The sequence below is a fragment of the Periplaneta americana genome, chromosome 8, assembly GCF_040183065.1.
Source record: "Periplaneta americana isolate PAMFEO1 chromosome 8, P.americana_PAMFEO1_priV1, whole genome shotgun sequence".
Lineage (NCBI taxonomy): Eukaryota > Metazoa > Arthropoda > Insecta > Blattodea > Blattidae > Periplaneta > Periplaneta americana.
The window spans coordinates 164,281,483-164,300,831 of NC_091124.1; the positions used below are offsets into that span (position 1 = coordinate 164,281,483).

The window sequence follows — 19,349 nt, forward strand, 5'->3', positions numbered from 1 at the left end:
GCCCTTAGAAAGCAGTCATAATGAAGCATATGTGTGCTGGAATTCTGTGCATTTGTATAGGCCCCTCGCACTCACTTGGTTACGTCCAAATTAAAAGTACAGTGCATGCAAAAGAAAATCAATAGCACAGCTGTGTACTGCTGGCAGTCACACAGAAAACATAACCCTATTGTTAAGAAACATAAAAGTGTGAGTAACATAGAATTCCTTTTAGCAGAATTGAAGCTCATGCTTTTTTTCATCAAGTGTCATGTTAATGAGATTATTTGGTGAAAGTCGTAAGTTATAGATGGAGGCAACTTCTGTAGTATCTGTATGAGGAAAAAGAAAACGTTATTGTTCTATTGATCTCATTATTAATATTAAATTAGTATCCATCATAATCATAAATAATGGGAATTTGGGTGTAGAAAGTATTTAAATTAAATCATTAATGGAAAATATATTTTGAAAGAAACCTGAAGTAGAAGAAATTCAACAGTTTAAAATTTACCTCAGATATTTAGGAACGCAATATGTAGGAATGTCTGAAGTTAATTTCTCAAGATATAATGAAGGTCACTATGGCGCCCATGACAATGATGGCAATAAAATGATCATAAAAATATTATTATGCACCTATGACTTTCATATTTTAAATTTCCATACTTACTACTGTGTAGATTTTGCGTCAGAAGGCAAACGGAAATAAGCGCCAAAACAAGAAATTTTAGGTTATGGCTGATTAATATTTTATGCTTGTTTGTTGTTGGTGTTCTGGAGTAGTAGGGATGGATAGTTGCGTACTATACAGGATGTTTCCGAATTGGTGTTACAAACTTTCAGGGATGATGGCGAAGAGTACATGTATCAATTTGAGATAAGGAACCATGGTCCGGAAATGACTGAGTCGAAAGTTATCAGAAAAAATAGTTGTGTGGAAATGGAATTGTAATTTGGCACCATTTGCCCTCCTTCCCTTAACTTTTGGAATAGTCGTGGAAAAATGGTATGGGTCGGATGTCTCCCCACGTAGGAGACATCCCGCCCATACCATTTTTGCCTACTTGCCTACTATTCCCATTGGCTCATGCATATTCGAAAATCAGGTCTGCTTATTCCGTTGTCGTGTACTCCTCCATTTCACTAGGACTGACCGACAGTACAAGTTGCAGTGTCCAGTCGATCAGTCCTAGTGAACTAGAGGAGTACACTAGAGCGGAATAAGCAGACCTGATTTTCGAATACGGATGAGAGAATGAGAACAGTAGACAAGCCCACAGATTGTGTCGGTACAAGTATCCACGTAGGAGACATCCCCTATACCATTTTTCCACGACTGTTCCAAAAGTTAAGGGAAGGAGGGCACGTGGTGGCAAATTACAATTCCATTTCCCATAAATATTTTTGCTTATAACTTTCGACTCAGTCATTTCTGGACCATGGTTCCTTATCTCAAATTGATACATGTACCCTTCGCCATCATCCCTGAAAGTTTGTAACAGCAATTCGGAAACACTCTGTATATTTCGATATTCAAAGGAAGTAAGTCATAATGATGTGTGCAAAGTGGAATATTCATCTCACCATATCTCAAAATGGACTTCCTTACTTCTGGCTCCTGTTAGTGCATAAAATTCCATCAAAATGAGAATTTGAAGCTCATAATGATCGTATTTAAAATCTTTATAAAGACTATCTATAGAAGAAAAGTTAATATAATAAAGGAATTTAAAAATTAGTATAAATAAAGTACGTCATCATCATAATCATCATTATCGGTACCTTTTTATAGAAAAAAGGCAGAGATACTCAACAAATGTTACAAGTGATAGAGATTTATAATGCCACTCGAGTTCGGGATGCAGTGTTAGACATGGAATAGACCTAACAGTTTGCTGTTTGTATCCATTACCGATTGTACGATTTATTTTGCCATTCCATGACAAAAGTGTTAAGTTGAAAAAAATAAAATTGAACGCGGAAAGCTTCCGCTATTTTGTAGGTACCGGTACAGCAAAAATAATCACTATTATCATCATCATCATCACCACCACCACCACTTATCATCATTATCATCATAATTTCGATCTGCCATCACTATCTTCACCACACCACCTTCTTCTTCAAGGTTTAGACCCTACGTTCAGGTCCGTTCTTATTTTAGCGAGGATTTTGAATTATTGCTAGATAGTTTGATGTAACGGAACTTTATGATCTTGAGGTCAGCATGGCTCAAGTTTAGGGCAGAAGACAGAACAAACACAATACAGACATAACTTACACCCTGTCGCTAACGAGGAAATAAAATCTACATATACCTATTCATCAACGAACCTAAGTCAAATGCATTTAGGGCAGAAGACAGAACAAACACAATACAGACATAACTTACGCCCTGTCGCTAACGAGGAAATAAAATCTACATATACCTATTCATCAACGAACCTAAGTCAAATGCATTTAGGGCAGAAGACAGAACAAACACAATACAGACATAACTTACGCCCTGTCGCTAACGAGGAAATAAAATCTACATATACCTATTCATCAACGAACCTAAGTCAAATGCATTTAGGGCAGAAGACAGAACAAACACAATACAGACATAACTTACGCCCTGTCGCTAACAAGGAAATAAAATCTACATATACCTATTCATCAACGAACCTAAGTCAAATGCATTTAGGGCAGAAGACAGAACAAACACAATACAGACATAACTTACGCCCTGTCACTAACGAGGAAATAAAATCTACATATACCTATTCATCAACGAACCTAAGTCAAATGCATTTGCAAGGTATAGTCGGAAATGATATCATGTGGGTCATGGTAAAGTATTGAATTTTCTGAATAGTCTCAAAATTAAAAGAATAATAATAATTCTAAAAACAAATAAGAAACGTAAAAAATTATATATTACAGTTATATGAAGACTAATAATTATTAATAATCATCTTTGAACACTGTATAATTGGCCCAACATGTGTGGTTTATCTTCGAATATGTAAAAACAAATTTAATTGGCGACATCAAGGATTTTCACAGCGATATGTGGACCTACATTTATTTTACATCTAAGTGCAGTGAAAGATATTAATTACAAAGGAGAAGATTATGATATTTATGAAGGCAATGCGGATGTCTCTCTTATTTTATTTGTATTTTTGTATTTCAATTTATTTTATAATGCTCACTATTTCCGTTTTCAGTGAATATTCGAGAGACTGAATTTCAGGACGCGGTTATATACTCAAAAACAACTTTGGTTCTCAGCCACTGCAAGATACTAAAAAAAAATATATTTGAAACAGAATCTGCTAATACACATTTATGTCATGCCCTTGAATATGTGTGCATCTAGTCCACCAATGTGGAGTAAAGGTAAGCATGCCTGACCGTGTACGAGCAAGCCCGTGTTCAAATCTTGGTTGGGACAAGTTACATAGTTGAGGTTTATTCCGGGGTTTTCCCTTAACCCATTAAGAAGAAATGTTAAGTAACTTTCGGCGCCTGACTTTGGACTCATTTCGCTGGCATTATCACCTTCATCTCATTAAGACGCTAGGTAACCATAGCTGTTGATAAAGCGTCGTGAAATAACCAATAAAAATATAAGTATCTATATCTCTCGGATTTCAAAGAAATTGAAAATCATCAAGAAAATGTAGCCTAACGACTATATTCAAGCTTAGTTAAAATCGGCTGAGTACGTTCATACATCGTAAAGTACATCCAATTCGTAGCTATTTATTTCGGACAGTTAGTCTTGGAAAAATAACAGTGTTTATGTGGAAAAGTAAAAAAATGAGATTCTTGAAGCCGCAAAAATGTTACACGCACACAATTGAACGGAATGGACGATAATATTAGTTTATGGTATTAAAATTTGTTTGCCAACGTAAATGATTAAGGTTCAAATAATTTCCGTTACCGGTACTTGACACAAATTTTAAATTGATGGTGTCTCATAACGCGATAACTTCACAATGCCTCGTAGGGCTGCAATCAGTACGCTGATGAATAGAAGAAGTTGCTGTCACACCAGGGTGAGTTGCATTTGCACAAACATATCGCCTTGATGTAGCGGAAACTAGTGAAACGGGCTTGTCAGTTGAGTGGTCGCTGTAGTAAGGTGAGTTTCAATTTTAAACCTTACTTTCTGACATTAAACGTTGAACTAAATTAAAATTACCACGAGTAGAGTAAGGGCTGCTGTCTAGGACAGATCACATCTCTCTTCCTATCGGGGTTGTGTTTGTATATCACAATTGAAAGTATATTTTTATTTATTTATTTATTTTGCTAATAATTGTAACATAAAATATAATATAAAAAGAAAAACTTTAGCTTTCCCCTGAAAGAGTAAAACTCGTGCTCAGGGGCGGATTCCTGAATTGAAATTAAGAAGTATATAATGCAATTTGTGTTATGTTTACTACGCAATAAGAATACATAAATTTAAATTTGCAATTTTTCAATTTTTATAAAATCCATACATAACTTTCTAAATTTAATACTAGAAGCAATAGAATTGACAAGATTAGGAAATTTAAATATAAATTTGTTATACATTCTTGGGCCTAAATTACTACCATGATTAAATAATGTAGCAGTGTGCATTTGGTTTAAACAATATTAAAGAATTCATACCTTTTGTTTCATAACTATGAGAATATAATTCAAAATTATTTCGATTTTTATGTATGAATTTTATAAATACAATATAATAAATTTGTCTTATTTTAAGAACATTAAAATCTAAAAACAATTTCTGAGATGGAAAATCAATAGGTTTATGACGACATATTTTAATTATGGTGAATATGTTAGGAGAAAACCCACAAACGATTAGGGAAAACTCGGAAATTCTACTTGAAGCAAGTAAAGTGATAGGGTTGGAAGTAAATCCCGAAAAGAATAAGTATATGATTATGTCTCATGATCAGAATATTGTACGAAATGGAACTATAAAAGTTGGAGATTTACCCTTCGAGAGGTGGAAAAATTCAAATATCTTGGAGCAACATTAGCAACTATAAATGACACTCGCGAGGAAATTAAACACAGAATAAATATGGGAAATGCCTGTTATTATTCTGTTGAGAAGCTTTTGTCATCTAGTCTTCTGTAAAAAAATCTGAAAGTTAGAATTTATAAAACAGTTATATTACCGGTTGTTCTGTATGGCTGTGAAACTTGGACTCTCACTTTGAGACAGGAACAGAGATTAAGGGTGTTTGAGAATAAGGTTATTAGGAAAATATTTGGGGCTAAGAAGGGTGAAGTTACAGGAGAATGGAGAAAGTTACACAACGCAGAGCTGCACGCATTGTATCCTTCACCTGACATAATTAGGATCATTAAATCCAGACGTTTGAGATGGGCAGGACATGTAGCACGTATGGGCGAATCCAGAAATGCATATAGAGTGTTAGTTGGGAAGCCGGAGGGAAAAAAAAACCTTTCGGGAGGCCGAGACGTAGATGGGAAAATAATATTAAAATGGATTTGATGGAGGTGGGATATGATGGTAGAGACTGGATTAATCTTGCTCAGGATAGGGACCAATGGCGGGCTTATATGAGGGCGGCAATGAACCTCCGGGTTCCTTAAAAGCAAGTAAGTAAGTAAGTAAGTAAGTAAGTAATGAATAAAGTGGATTAAAATTGGATTTAAATAAGCTATCCCATCCTATAATTCCATACATAATTACTGATTGAAATAAAGTTAAGTATATTGTGCGTAATAAACTTATTGACAAGTAATTCCTTCCATAAAACAAAATAATATTATATTATTTTACGTAATTTGTTACAAAGGTAATTATTGTGTTGGTTCCATTTTAAATTATTGTCGAAAATTATTCCTAAATAATTAGCTTCAGAGGAATCCTTAATAATCGGACATTTATACTGTATAAGACAACAATCAGATTTATGTAATTTAGTACTTAGGCTAACATAGATGTAGGAGGTTTGTTACATGTTTCAGATACTATTGTTATCCATTCTCTATTAATGGTTACCCATTCGTATTTATAGTAGTTTTCTAAGAAGTAGGTTACTGCATTTAAATTTATTTTGTCATTAAAAATGTATCATGTCTAGAGCAACCTTTGTCAGATCTTAGAATTTAAATTTCTGCAGCTGTCAGCGAACTTCATTGTACAGGGCTCCTACAAAAAACCTTTTCGGTTTCGAACACATGTCATTTACGTTTTATGAATGTGAAGTGCATGAAAATACGTAGTACCAATGGAAAGAGAAACTCAAAAAGTTTAGTATTTCATCTTAAAGATGTTCAATGTGTCTCCCCTTGGTAACATGGCACACATCAAGCCTATAGTGAAGTTCCACTTAGGTACGCGGATTTTCAAGCCCCCAGATTCTGAGGATATGTCTGTTCACCTTACCAGAAAGATGAAAAGTGGCTCGTCCGAAAACATCACGGAACGAATAAATTCATCATCGTTTTCAATTAAAGTCTGCATACTTATGCAGAAATTTCTTCGTAGCACATCCAACTGTAGTCGGTACGGATGATATTGCAACCGCTTGCGAAGAAACTTGCCTTAAAATCAGTGTACCATTTACGGATTGTAGGCCCACTAGGTGGATCTGCACCAAAATTGTTTCGGTAATGCCTTTGCACATTAATAACCGACTGGTTCATATGAAAATCAAGCACAGAAAAAGCTTTTCTGTCCTCTATAGCAGCCATTTCGCCTCAACAATGAACAGATTTGTTGATATGCGGTATTATGAGGCAGTTTTTACCAACTAGGAAACAATGTTGCCACAACTAAACTTTTTGAATTTCTCTTTCGATTGGTGCTACTTTCATGCACCTCAGATTCACAGAACGTAAATTAGATACAGTATGTTCGAAATCGGAAAGCTCTTTTGTAGGAGCCCTGATCATGATTATTTCATTGTATTGTTGACAAGTCTTGTAAGTTGGAATTATGACACCCGGGCTGGTTGCTTGAGAAACAGATTATTGTTACAACTCATTTAACAGTGTACGTATTGTTATAGTTGTTCTATGATATGGCAGTTGTGAGGGAAAATTTTCAGGACACCCAATTTTCCATAACTCTTCACGGACATGTCAGAATAGTCGCTTTGAGTCATCTTAGCTGCTATGATGTATCGGATATATTATTATAACACCAACTATCATTATTAATGTTACACAAAATAATACTTCCTTGAATGTATGTACAGAGTGGGCCAAAGAAACATCAGATTTTAGCTTTGTTGTTGGTGGTACATGGATTATTTTAGTAGCTCAGATTCATTGTCATTTTAAGCCTGATTGTTACAATTTATTAAACATGAAGAATTTTGTCTGGTGAGCAACGAGAATTTGTTGTAAAATCTTATTATTTAAATGATCAATGTGCAGAAGCTGCACTGGACTTAAATAATCGTGTCATTTTTGTGAAATATTTTTTAATGAGATAGAAAATGATGAAGATTCTCTTTCCAATTTATAAATGTCTGATTTCTTTTTATGAGAGTATCTAAAAAGTGTGTGTATCCAATGCCCACCCACTTCACTTGCGTAATTGGGGTTCCGCATACTGCGGATAGATGGCAGAATTGTGACCCATTTTCTAGTTGTACACCACTTCGGCGGGTCATGCTGTACATGATGTGTATCTGTGAAAGAGTTATGTCATATACTTAGTGTGAGTGTACGTGTAAGTGTTCGGGTAAGTGTAGTGTCGAGAAAGAGTGATGATGATGATGATGATGATGATGATGAGGAAGGGAGAAGGGGAAACCCGGTGCTGGCACTTAGCCTACTCCTGTCAAATAGCACCAAGGGGGCCGCCAGGCTTAACGTCCCCATCCGACGGACGAATCACTATCAACAGTGACATATGTCTTCTCTTCATATGCACGGCGGAGAGATTTGGGATTTAACCCAGGCATATTGGTGCACAATCTAGTGATTAGAAGTGTATCTAAAAAGTAAGATATACCGTCGCGCGGGGTGACTTTGTGGCCGTCACAAGGTTTTAAAGACTGCTAAACGTAAGGAAGTAGACTTTAAAACCTTGTCACGGTCTTAAAGAATACTTCCATACTTTTTTCGCGAATGGCACAAAGTCACCCTCATGGCACAAAGTCACCCCTCGCGACGGTATGCAAACAAACCACGAAACATTGGACAAATGAAGACAGCAATTCGTGTAGAAATTTCAAACATCATAGTCGAAATGTTGGAAAGCGTAATGAGAAACTTCAAAGAGCGATTACAAGAATGTATGCACGTTGGTGGAGGGTGTTTGAAGGATCTCCTGTTTCTTTAGCCCACCCTGTATTATAATTACACTGATTACAATGGTAGAACATGTACAAACTCTATTGTTGGGGCCACTTAGTTGTCTATTGGCGTACAATATATAATAAGCAAAGCCCTTTAAAAATAAATTCACGGTATATTTTCAATGAAAAAATTATATCGTAAAAATTGAACAGTATTTCCAATTCTAAAAATATGACAATGCAAAATAATAGTATACAATACGCATGTGTTAAGTTCGCAACAGAATCTCGGTAAGAGGGAAGACTCGTTTTTTGACCTTCAGAATTGTTATAACGCATTTACGTACACCGTCATAGAAATTTATCTTAGCATCTTTTCTAATCTTTCCATTCAATATTCGTGCTAGCTATTGTAACACACATATCTCAAGTTATTGATTATTCATGCTAAAGTGTGTATGTTTTTTTTTTCTTAACGCTAAGCAGCACTTTCTTCGTAGCAGAGCTGTGTTATGAATTTCCCTTATGTTTTTCACTTTGCGTACGTCGGAAAATATCAAGACCTGAGATAACAGTAAGATAAGACAGACAAAGAAAATACATTATACTTACCCTGGCGCAATGGAATGGAGTTAAACTCACTTTTGTGCTTGTCAGTCAGTACGAGCGAGAATTATTTCCTTTGTGGTAATCGTGTCATTGGAAAGATGTTTCCCGGGTTTCTACAGAGCATCGATTGTTTATATTTCTTTTTATACACTAACTCCGCTCAACAAGCACAACCATCCTCGGTGGTCTTGCGGTTACTGTGTTGGTCGTTATATCAGAGGTTCGTGTGTTGAAAGCAAGCCGAGAACGATTAATTTTAAATGAAAATAAAATTCCTACATGGCTTCCTCTGCGAAGGAAACAAAGTTGGGCAGCCCGAGGAATCATTTTACGGAACGTGAAAGAACTCTGTCGGTGATGAAGGGTTCTAGACAAAATTTTCGGCAATATCTCGTCCACGTTGAATTTCAAAGCTGGAAACCTCTCCAGCTGAAAGATTCTTTAAAAATACTATTACTACTTCCACCACTACCACTACCATTACCACTAATACTTCCACTACTACTATTACTACTACTATTGCTACTACTACTATCACCATTACTACTAATACCGTCAGTGTAATGAAGGTTTGCAGAGGATTTTCTAAGGATCAAAGTGCTTAGTCGTTCTACAGTGTCGGAAAATTTAGAAAGACTGAAAGTGAACAAGGCACAGGAACCACTGAAAATATAACATTTCTTGGAGAACTTTTAAATTATTTTAGACTAATAGTCGATACTGATGTCGCTATATTCAATAAATTGTCCCTGTCTTCTTTGTGCAATCCCGGGAAAACGGAACGATTGTCTTCCCATTGTGATGTGCGAAATTTTATTTTCTACCTTTTTCAAGCTACGTCCTTGATTTTTTTGAATTGACATAATCACGGTGTGATAGATAATGATGTGGTGTAGTGTTATTTCTGTGAGTCAATTAGCTTTTCAGTTATTATCGAAAATATTCTGAAACATTTTCATATTTCAAAATGAAATATCGATGCCTGAGAAGCACACTGTACTTTCTATTCGTAGGTGTGGTTGGCATACCTGTCATTGTTGCTCCAAATATAATAAAAAGAAAATCAAACGGTGGAAGATTGAAGCGTCCAAATGTGAACAATTTGTTGTAATTCGTTTTTTTTTACTGCAGAGGGAAGTACCAGAAGGGAGTACACCTGCTGAAATCTATCTTAAAATGATTGTAACATTATGGATAAATATGCCTAGGGAAATCAGCTGTAAAGGAGTGGTGTGATCAGTTTCGTTCCAACAGAACATCTTCGTAGAACAATCCACGACCAGGGCAAGCTCTCAAGGCTATAACGCCAAATTCATCTCAACATGCTGATGCTCTTGTCATAAAGAATTGGAGACTAACAATAAGATAACTTATTTTATTAATCAACCAGGAAAATAGGTATAAAATTATCCACAAACACTTGCAGTATCGCAACGTTTGCATGCAGTAGGTGCCATAATATTAAAGCTGGTGAACAGAAAGCCGTACGTATTAGAATCTACCAATAAAACCTCAGAAAATATCAGAAGGAATGTGATCAGTTCTTGGATCTTATTGTAAAGTTGCTGAGTTCTGATACCATAATTTTGAGCCACAACCTTGTCGGTCTAGCATGGAATAGAAACACACCCAATCTCCTCGCCCTAAAAAGCTCAAATTGCAAGAAAATGCAGGGAAAATCGTGTTATCTTTTTTATTAGATTATCAAGGTCCGTTGGTAGCAGAATTTTTCTGGTGCGTGGACAAATAATCAATACCCATCGCTATATAGATACTCTCAGGCATCTAAGACAGAACACGAAAAACAAACGCCAAATCCTTTTCACAAGAAGAGTGATTTCACTACATGACAATACCAGATGAAGAAGATACGAGTTTCAATGTTTTCTTTGAGAAACACTACCACACCCCTTTACACTCCACATTTATCTCCATGCCTGAAGGGGAAAACATTTTCACTTGAAGAAGAAGTCCAAAATACTATTAACCATTGGTTCATTTTAGGTCATAGGATTTCTATGAAGCTGGTATCCGTCACCTGATCGCACAGTGGAAAAGAAGTGTGTTAACAACCGTGGCGAGTGTTAAACAGTGAGTTTAATTTCTCTCTTTCTATTAACAACGACCGAGTTTCATTTTAACGACCTAATGTATCTTTTTTCGGAAGAAGAGTTGTGTAATCAAGATGTATATATCTTTTTTCGATACTTTCATAGACATATATTATATGTTTTCAGTATCCATGATTCTTAAGAAGTATACATCGGCATGCTGTTTGTCATTTTGTCTGTAACTAGAGTTTTTTTCTGAACTATCGGATCGATTCGGTTCATATTCAGTACGTAGGCCTACAATACGTTCATCCAAAAAGTTACGCTTCCAATATAATTACTTCACTGATAAAAGAGTCAAGAAGCACACATACTTTCTTATACATTTTATGTGATTCACAAAAATTCAGATCTTTGTCATGCTGAGAATGATATTAACATTCCCAGTTCTTCTCTTGAATTCTTATTCTAAAAATTCAAAAATGAAACCACTTAATATGAACCTAAATCACAGGAATTTTCGCCTTCTTATTTATTCACGGAAAGGCGATACTTGTTATTCCATAGACAAGACATTTGATATCGTTTATACATTATATTATTTAAGTGGACTCATAACAATTCTTGATAATAATAAAAATGAATGACAAATTGATAGAACAAGTAACTATTTAGGAAATCACTTAAGGAATGTATTTATGATAATTACTTTCATGTTTTCAGAACATGGGAGGAGTGAAAGGAGGAAGAAAAATAAAATGCATAAGATTTGCTTATGAAATGGCGTTAATAGCAGAAGAGGAATTGATACTAAGGGATATGCTACTGGAGCTAGATGACAACTGTGAGCAGTATGAGATGAAGATAAATGCAAATAAGACGAAGAGCATGGTCATAGGAAGAAAAATACAGAAGATAAACTTGCGAATTCTAAATTAGACAGTAGAGCAAGTGGACACCTTCAAATACTTGGGATGTACTATAAGCAGTAACATGAGCTGCTGCCAGGAAGTCAAAATGAGGATAGTAATGACCAAGGAAGCTTTTAATAGAAAAAGGAGCATCTTCTGAGGACCTCTGGAAAAAGAACTAAAGAAGAGACTAGTGAAGTACTTTGTATGGAGTGTGGCATTGTATGGGGCAGAAACATAGACATTACGACGAAGTGAAGAGAAGCGAATAGAAGCATTTGAAATGTGGATATGGAGAAGAATGGAACGTGTGAATTGGATATACAGAATAAGAAATGAAATTGTGTTGGAAAGAGTGGGTGAAGAAAGAATGATGCTGAAACTGATCAGGAACAGGAAAAGGAATTTGTTGGGTCACTGGCTGAGAAGAAAATGCCTGCTGAAGAAAACACTGGATGTAATGGTGAACGAGAAAAGAGTTCGGGGCAGAAGAATGATGATGATGATGATGATTATGATGATGATGATGTCAAGTGGTAGCTAACATATTACGTCTATTGTCAGCTTCCCTTTCAAAACTGTCTAAAGTTGCTTCAGTAGAACGGCGAAAATCGTAATTAGACAAGTTATCAACAGGGTTGGAGCTCACATATTTAGTTTCCCCTCAGCCGAAAATTCCTTAGAAAGACACGTTTTTGCGTATCTTTTAAATGCTTCTCCTTCAATTTCCCCCATTGACACTGACAAAGTTAAACCCAAACAAGGCCTCGTGTCGTACATTTACGGCATGTAAAAGAACCCTGTCCCTGATAAAAGCTCCGGGCAAAAGTTGTCGGCCATTTCCCATCCACGTCAAAATTCTGAGGTAATGCAATGGACCCATGTCAGTATAATATAAGTGCTCGTGAGCTTGTCCTTGTACATCGCTTTTAGTGTAGTGTTCTGTGTTTTCTAGGTGAAGGCTCTCCATCATGCCGCCCCCACACGAAGGCAGTCCGTAACGAGTCTGTCTAATGTCTAAGGAAAAAAGAATGTCTGAACGGGCACAAGTTCCAACCCTGACAAGCGTAAATTTCCTGGAAATCACGAAAGGTACACATTGTAATTCCTTTCAACTTTGTTCGTTGCTGTACAGGAAACATATCAGCTTTATCACATGGTTGCCAACATTTTGACACTTTTGTCACACTCGAAGTGAGATATTAGCATTTATATGTTATGTATACACTGTTGCCAAAATGTGTTATGCATAAAAACGATTCCTGTCTACATGAATGCTGCAACTCTTATCCAGCAGTTTCAATGTTCTGCTAAGAAAATGAAAGAAGATTTATATATAAGATTTTACCGAATAGAGTGTGAAGAATTATTTGCGGTTATTGATCATGTATTAAGATTTACTATTTGAGACGTTTCGGAACTGTTTATGATCCTGATGATGGAAGTTGTGAGTAGTTTGGATACGCCAGTGACTGTAAATCTGAAGACATAGTTAGAACTGTCGATTTATTCTTCACAGCGATTTTGATACAATTTTATTAAAATATATTTTTGAACGATCATTCTTTTTTGCTGTATTTACACTATTGTTGTTAGGCATTAGAAGTTAGAAATCCCATACAGAAACTTGTTGCTAGGGAAACCATTCTTCATAACATAAAACTATACTGAAATAGATCCGTTACAGAGCACTTATTGTTACATAGTTACCATTACAGTACAGTTTTGCGAAGGATATTAAATATTGCTCTAAATTTTCAATGCAAAATATATTGCATTTGCAATTTAAAAAATATGATCGTCCAAAAAATGTAGTACAGTACACGTTTGTGAAGTGCATTACAAAATCTTGGAAATTGGAAGACTCGCTCTGACCGTTTTCAAACTTTTTCTCGAATTTGTAAACAGGAAATGATGATGATGATAAATATATAATTCAGTATTAATATATCCTTATCCAGCGGATTATCGATACCAATTTTATCGATGTTAAAAAGGAAGAAGTCCAACATTAATTGCACATAATTTTCATTATTATATATGACGATTTTGTAAATTTTATGTTTAAACGAATGCAATTTTTTCTGCCGTGTCAGTCTCGATGTTTCCAATTACCACAATTTATTCAGAATTGACAAGGGAAAAGTGATGAATTATTTCAAATCTAAATTTTGAGAATTTTCCAGTACAGTATTGAAAAATGTTCTCGTCTTAAACCATTGTGTAATTACTGAAGGACAGTTCTATATACATGTAATTCTGAGAGTTATTTAATTATGTCCTTAATATATAGCATTAGAACTCGCAATTTTATTATATTAAAAACTTAAGAATTACGAAATTTCATCCTTTCCTCTTAAGTAAGGTTGACTGGATAACAAATGACATTTTGCATCAGACAAGATAATAAAGTTCTATTTTATTACACTTCAAACTATATGTCATGTGTCTATGCTATTTCCATTAATTTAAATTGGTATTTTCCCTAAAAATACTCCAAATTTTTTTAATAATATTCTTAGATGATGAAAGTATTAACTTTGTAATTTTAAAATGTTAAAAATTACCAGCTTCACTCATAAAACGTATTACGTAGTTTATGTAAAGGAAATAATAAGAAAAATATTTTGAACGTCTTTAATATCTCGTTAGAGTGAATGGAGTTGAAAAAAGTATTTTTTCATCTATATTGGGAATGAATACGGCGTTCACGAAATTGGTGCCAGAAAATTACAATGAAAAATTCATCCCTTAAATTTAATGTAAAACATACAAATGAGTAAGTGATCAAAGTTAAATGACTTATATTTAAGACAATTTTACGCAAAATTACATTATCAAATAGGGTTTTAGAATTACCTGTTCTTTTTTTACATTTTTTAGTTTAGATAAGTTTTACAGAGCTACTCATACCTGATATTTAGCTATTTTTATATAACAAAGGATGCAATGCATCATTAGCTGGCAACTTCAAGAATTTCCTTATGAGATTGTAATTAAATGTTGACGAGATGGTAGTGCGCTTAGACAACTGGTTCTATCCACAGAAATTTACTCTTTGATTCACTAGAATTTGTACCGAGATATTCAAAGTGAAATTCCGATTTACAAGACATTAACTTTGAACTAATTGAATTAAGTTAAAAAAACATAATATACTAATTATTACCTTCATCATGAACATAAAAGGATTACACCACTTTCTCTCCATCTTCATGTTAGCTGTAACTGCTCTCTCCACTTCTCCATGAAACGGTCAACTTCTCTTCGACCCGTTGCCTGCAATTTCATGATTCTTTATAATTTTGTCTTTAGACACCATTATGTCGTTTTGCCATTATTTTCCATTTTGTTTTGTGCTTGTGTAATACATGTGACATGTAACTACTTTTTATATCTATCTTTCTTCCTTCCTTATTTCTTAAGGAACAGTCTTCCAAGGGTCTTAGTAGGTGCATCTCTGCAACATCAGTCGAATTGTCTTTTGTTGTCGAAGTCTATAGATGTCTCTAGTAGTAATTAGCTTCAGTAATTTTCATTTCGAATTTAATATTTAGGCCTACTTAATACGATTGTAAATGGATTAGTCACTATAATATATATATATATATATATATATATATATATATATATATATATAATTTCAACTGATAATGGAAATTACGGAAAAACGGCTGAACGGATTTTAATAAATGACCCCTCATTTCGAAGCTTGGAACTCAACGTTTTTCAGAAAAATAGTAGTTTTCAGTGAAATGTCAATTTTTCAACATAATTTTACTATTTTCCAAAATCCATCTGTCGTCAGTTTTGAGAACTAGCTAATTGCATTTCAGAATAAAACAAAACACAATCCAGTAAACAATATTACACGAAGGCCATGATCTGCAAGAATGCAGTTGGTTATTAAAAACTTAACTTACTAAAAATATTTTACAGGTTCGATTCTGTGGTGTGTAATTTTCTGGGTACAGCTGTGTATTGAATATTAAAAACTACAAAACTTGAGGTGGTTTGATGATATTATTACCATTAGAAATGAAATGTTATTGTAGTTAATGCCGTGACGTAACTATTTTTCTTTAATTATACATATTAATGCTGTATTGATGATATGAAAGTGAAACGTTTTGGGGTTATATAAATATATGTAGAGAATAACTTAAATTAGGTTTTGATTTCTATATTTTACTGAGTGGCGGCTATATAGTATACAGTATATAGTATATGTTACTGAAAGCTATAAAACTTACGTAAGATAATAATATTATTAAAAATTGAATATTTTTATAGTTATTAATCAAGTGGGGTTGGGTCTTTTTCATATATTTAATGGCGGTGTAGTGTAGATATTTATATGCGTGGTTCTCTTCAGTATTGGCTCGAGAGAGAGAATCTTTCATTATTATGGAAGCAAATAACTTTCAGAATGTCTGGTATTCTTCATTGAAAATAAATCTGAAAAATGTTTATTTGAACGTCTAATGAACTTAGTTTGCAGCATTTGCTGCACAAGCCACTAGTATAATTTATAATTTTAAATAATGTACAGTTAAGGTTAATAACAGTGCAGTAAAGCAAATATAATGAAAATCACAAGAAAAAGCTAATGTAAATATATTATTTATGTTGAGAGCGGAATGTGTAAGATCCCGGAACTCATGAATTAATCTAAAACAAACTTCACATCTTTGTCCCCTTTGCTGTGGAGACCTTCGGTTCTTGGAGTCATGACGCAGAAGTTTTGGTATCTCAAATCGGCCAAATTTTGATCTCCATTACTGGTGATCGTCTTTGCACTACTTATTTGCGTCAATGTTTAAGTATTGCAATTCAACGTGGAAATGCAATGAGCGTTTTGGGTACTCTTCCCGAGTCCAGCCCTTTTGACGAACTCTTTCTCCTGTAAAATTTATTATTCTGTGTGTAAATATTTCTGTTTAGTTTTATATTTCTAGCATTAAATGGTCTGTGGCGATTCTGAAAAATCATTTATACGGAATATCATAATTCCCCCCCCCCTCTTTCTATCCGTTAGAGTGTGATTGTTACAATATAGGTATAAATTTATTATTTCTTAAATTTAAGCTCCTGGTTCACATTTCAATTTGACTCATCTATTTTACTCTAAACGTTATTATTCTTATATGTGTGTTATTCTGTGTTTTTGGCAACCCAGGATGCCTGGGCAGACTATTTCTTGGAAATAAATTATATATAATACCATTTAAGCTTGCGTTAGATGCGTTTTTATCAACCTGAGATTCTATTATGCCGTGGGCATATTTTCTAAAGAGGAATTTTGTAATATAATATTGCATCTTTTCACTTTCATATTCTCTTTTTATTATTATTATTGTATATATAATTAGATATTAATTTCTTTAAGATTTTACTGTAAATAATGATTATTAACATATCTTACATTGTAATGAAAACTATTTGACAACATAAAATGTAGAAAGATAAAATTATAATAAATTCCATATACGACATAATTAATCACACTAGCTGAAATAACGAAATTGATCAATGTGTATTAATAGTTACTTTACAGATCTAAACATAGGTAATTTATAATGGGTCAATCTAGCAAGTCCACCTCAAATCGATCAGCTAACTAATATAATACTATGGCACGCATACAGCGTGAGCCGCAGGTTGAAAATCCTAGCTTTGCAGCATCATATATTCGGCAGATGCATTTAAAAATAACTTAGGGTTTATCAGAAGTTTCAAGAAACCCTGTAAGGAGGTTTGTGGTTAAAAATTGCTTCGTTTTCTATGAAGGAGTACTTCTGAGTGGATAAATAAATTGGAAGTGGCCAAAGATGCTCTCAGTCTCGACGTCGGTCAGGGTTACGGCGTACACCGGGTCGCCATTATGATGTAAAATGGTTAAGACCATCCTTGCACGTTTATGGCACAGAGACCAATTAAAAACCTCCACCGCACAAATAAAGCTGTAATGCTTCATAAATTAATCACATTCATGAAATTATTTCCAAACTATAATTGGCAGTAGTGGTTTAAATTGTTTCAATATGACGAAATACATCGCTTTTCAAGAAAATTATTAGAAATTAGTGTACTTAAATTTCGCCCATAATGTATAGGCCTAAACAACATAGCCACAATATCTGATGCTCATCTATTAATAATACACTATGGTATGATAAAACATTATTAGTCGATAAAATGTCACGTGACAAGGATCTCACAGTGGAAACCTCTAGCGATGGCGTAACACATCCACAGATTTCCAATTTTTCTTGCGGAGCCATGCATAGGCCTATATTCATTGTACGTTATTAGGGATCTTCCAGTTCGGAAAATTCGGTTACTGCTGAATTAGTAAAGCGAGGCAAATACTAAAAAATGAAGCATGCTAATATCGATATAAATAGGAAATTTTAGTGACATGCCCTTTTAATATTCATTCAGAAAGGAGTTGTTCAGAGAAATGTAAAGAGTAGAAGAGGGGGGAAGCTATATCAGATAGTGTAACCGGAAATAACATGTTTTTGTGAGTGTAATGATGAAATCTGGCCACAGACGTCTGTGAACATGACTAACACTGGCGGAATAAATGAGTTTGAACAGCTTCCAACATTGTAGTTGTAACAAACAACTAGGGTGGGAGAAGAGGAAGAAAATGTAAACTTAGCGGAAGAGGGGAGTATAAGCAATAGAAATAGTCACTATATGCACATATAGACACAAAAGAATTCTCTATTAAAAATAACGTATGATGAAATTGTTTCCATGCTTCAAAGTCACAGGCGTATAGATTGAGGGGTGTGTGAGGGGTGAGACGAGACGAGTTGGATGCAAAACTGAGTGAAAGAAGGGAGTATCAGCGGCAAGACAAGACATCAGAGAATCCCATTATGTAATGCTAGTTGCCTAACCTTTCGGAGACTTGCACCTGGCGCCATCTTGAACCTTCGTGCTCCTCAACCCCCTTGTCTGCTCCACGGTAGCTGTTCTTCCTGACGCTCTATTCGCACCGTCTTCTTCTCCGACGTCGTCGTCGCCGTCGTCGTCGCCTTCGACGCGTTGTGAATTGTTAAGAGGGCTTTTAATCCTATGGCAAGGCCCCCTTGCTACTTGACACTGCACCGTGCTACTGTCATCACCATTATCATCATTATCATCAACGGTTCGGTCGCAACTATCTACGTCATCTTACCACTTCTGTCCAGCGACCCGGCCTGCTCCCGACACACTGGCTGCTTGTCCCTGTGAGCCTAGGCTACCCGCCCAGCTCGATACCGCGCCTCCCCGTGTCGAGATCCGAAGTTGTGTGCCCCTTCCCCCCTCCCCCCTGCCACCCACTTACATACCTGCTTTCCTCGTGTATCGGCTTTCTCACCTGATTTCCTCATCTGCACCTGCTTTCCCGATCTGATTTCCCGTACAACATCCTCGCTCCACTGTTTTTCCCTAGTCACTTATCATTATCAACGGAACGAATTCCTGCTGATAATCCTTCCATACATGAATAAGCAAACCAG

At 35.1% G+C, this 19,349-nt stretch overlaps 1 protein-coding gene across 1 annotated transcript in view; it reads right to left on the bottom strand.

Moving 5' to 3' along the window:
- The window catches only part of cac (calcium voltage-gated channel subunit cacophony), a 1,051,854-nt gene extending 1,032,747 nt beyond the window's left edge, over positions 1 to 19,107 (bottom strand). Inside the window, exon 1 of the mRNA XM_069834011.1 lies at positions 18,744 to 19,107. The gene's annotated coding sequence lies outside the window, so the exon portion shown is untranslated. The remainder of the gene's footprint in view (positions 1 to 18,743) is intronic.
- Positions 19,108 to 19,349: the final 242 nt, after the last annotated feature.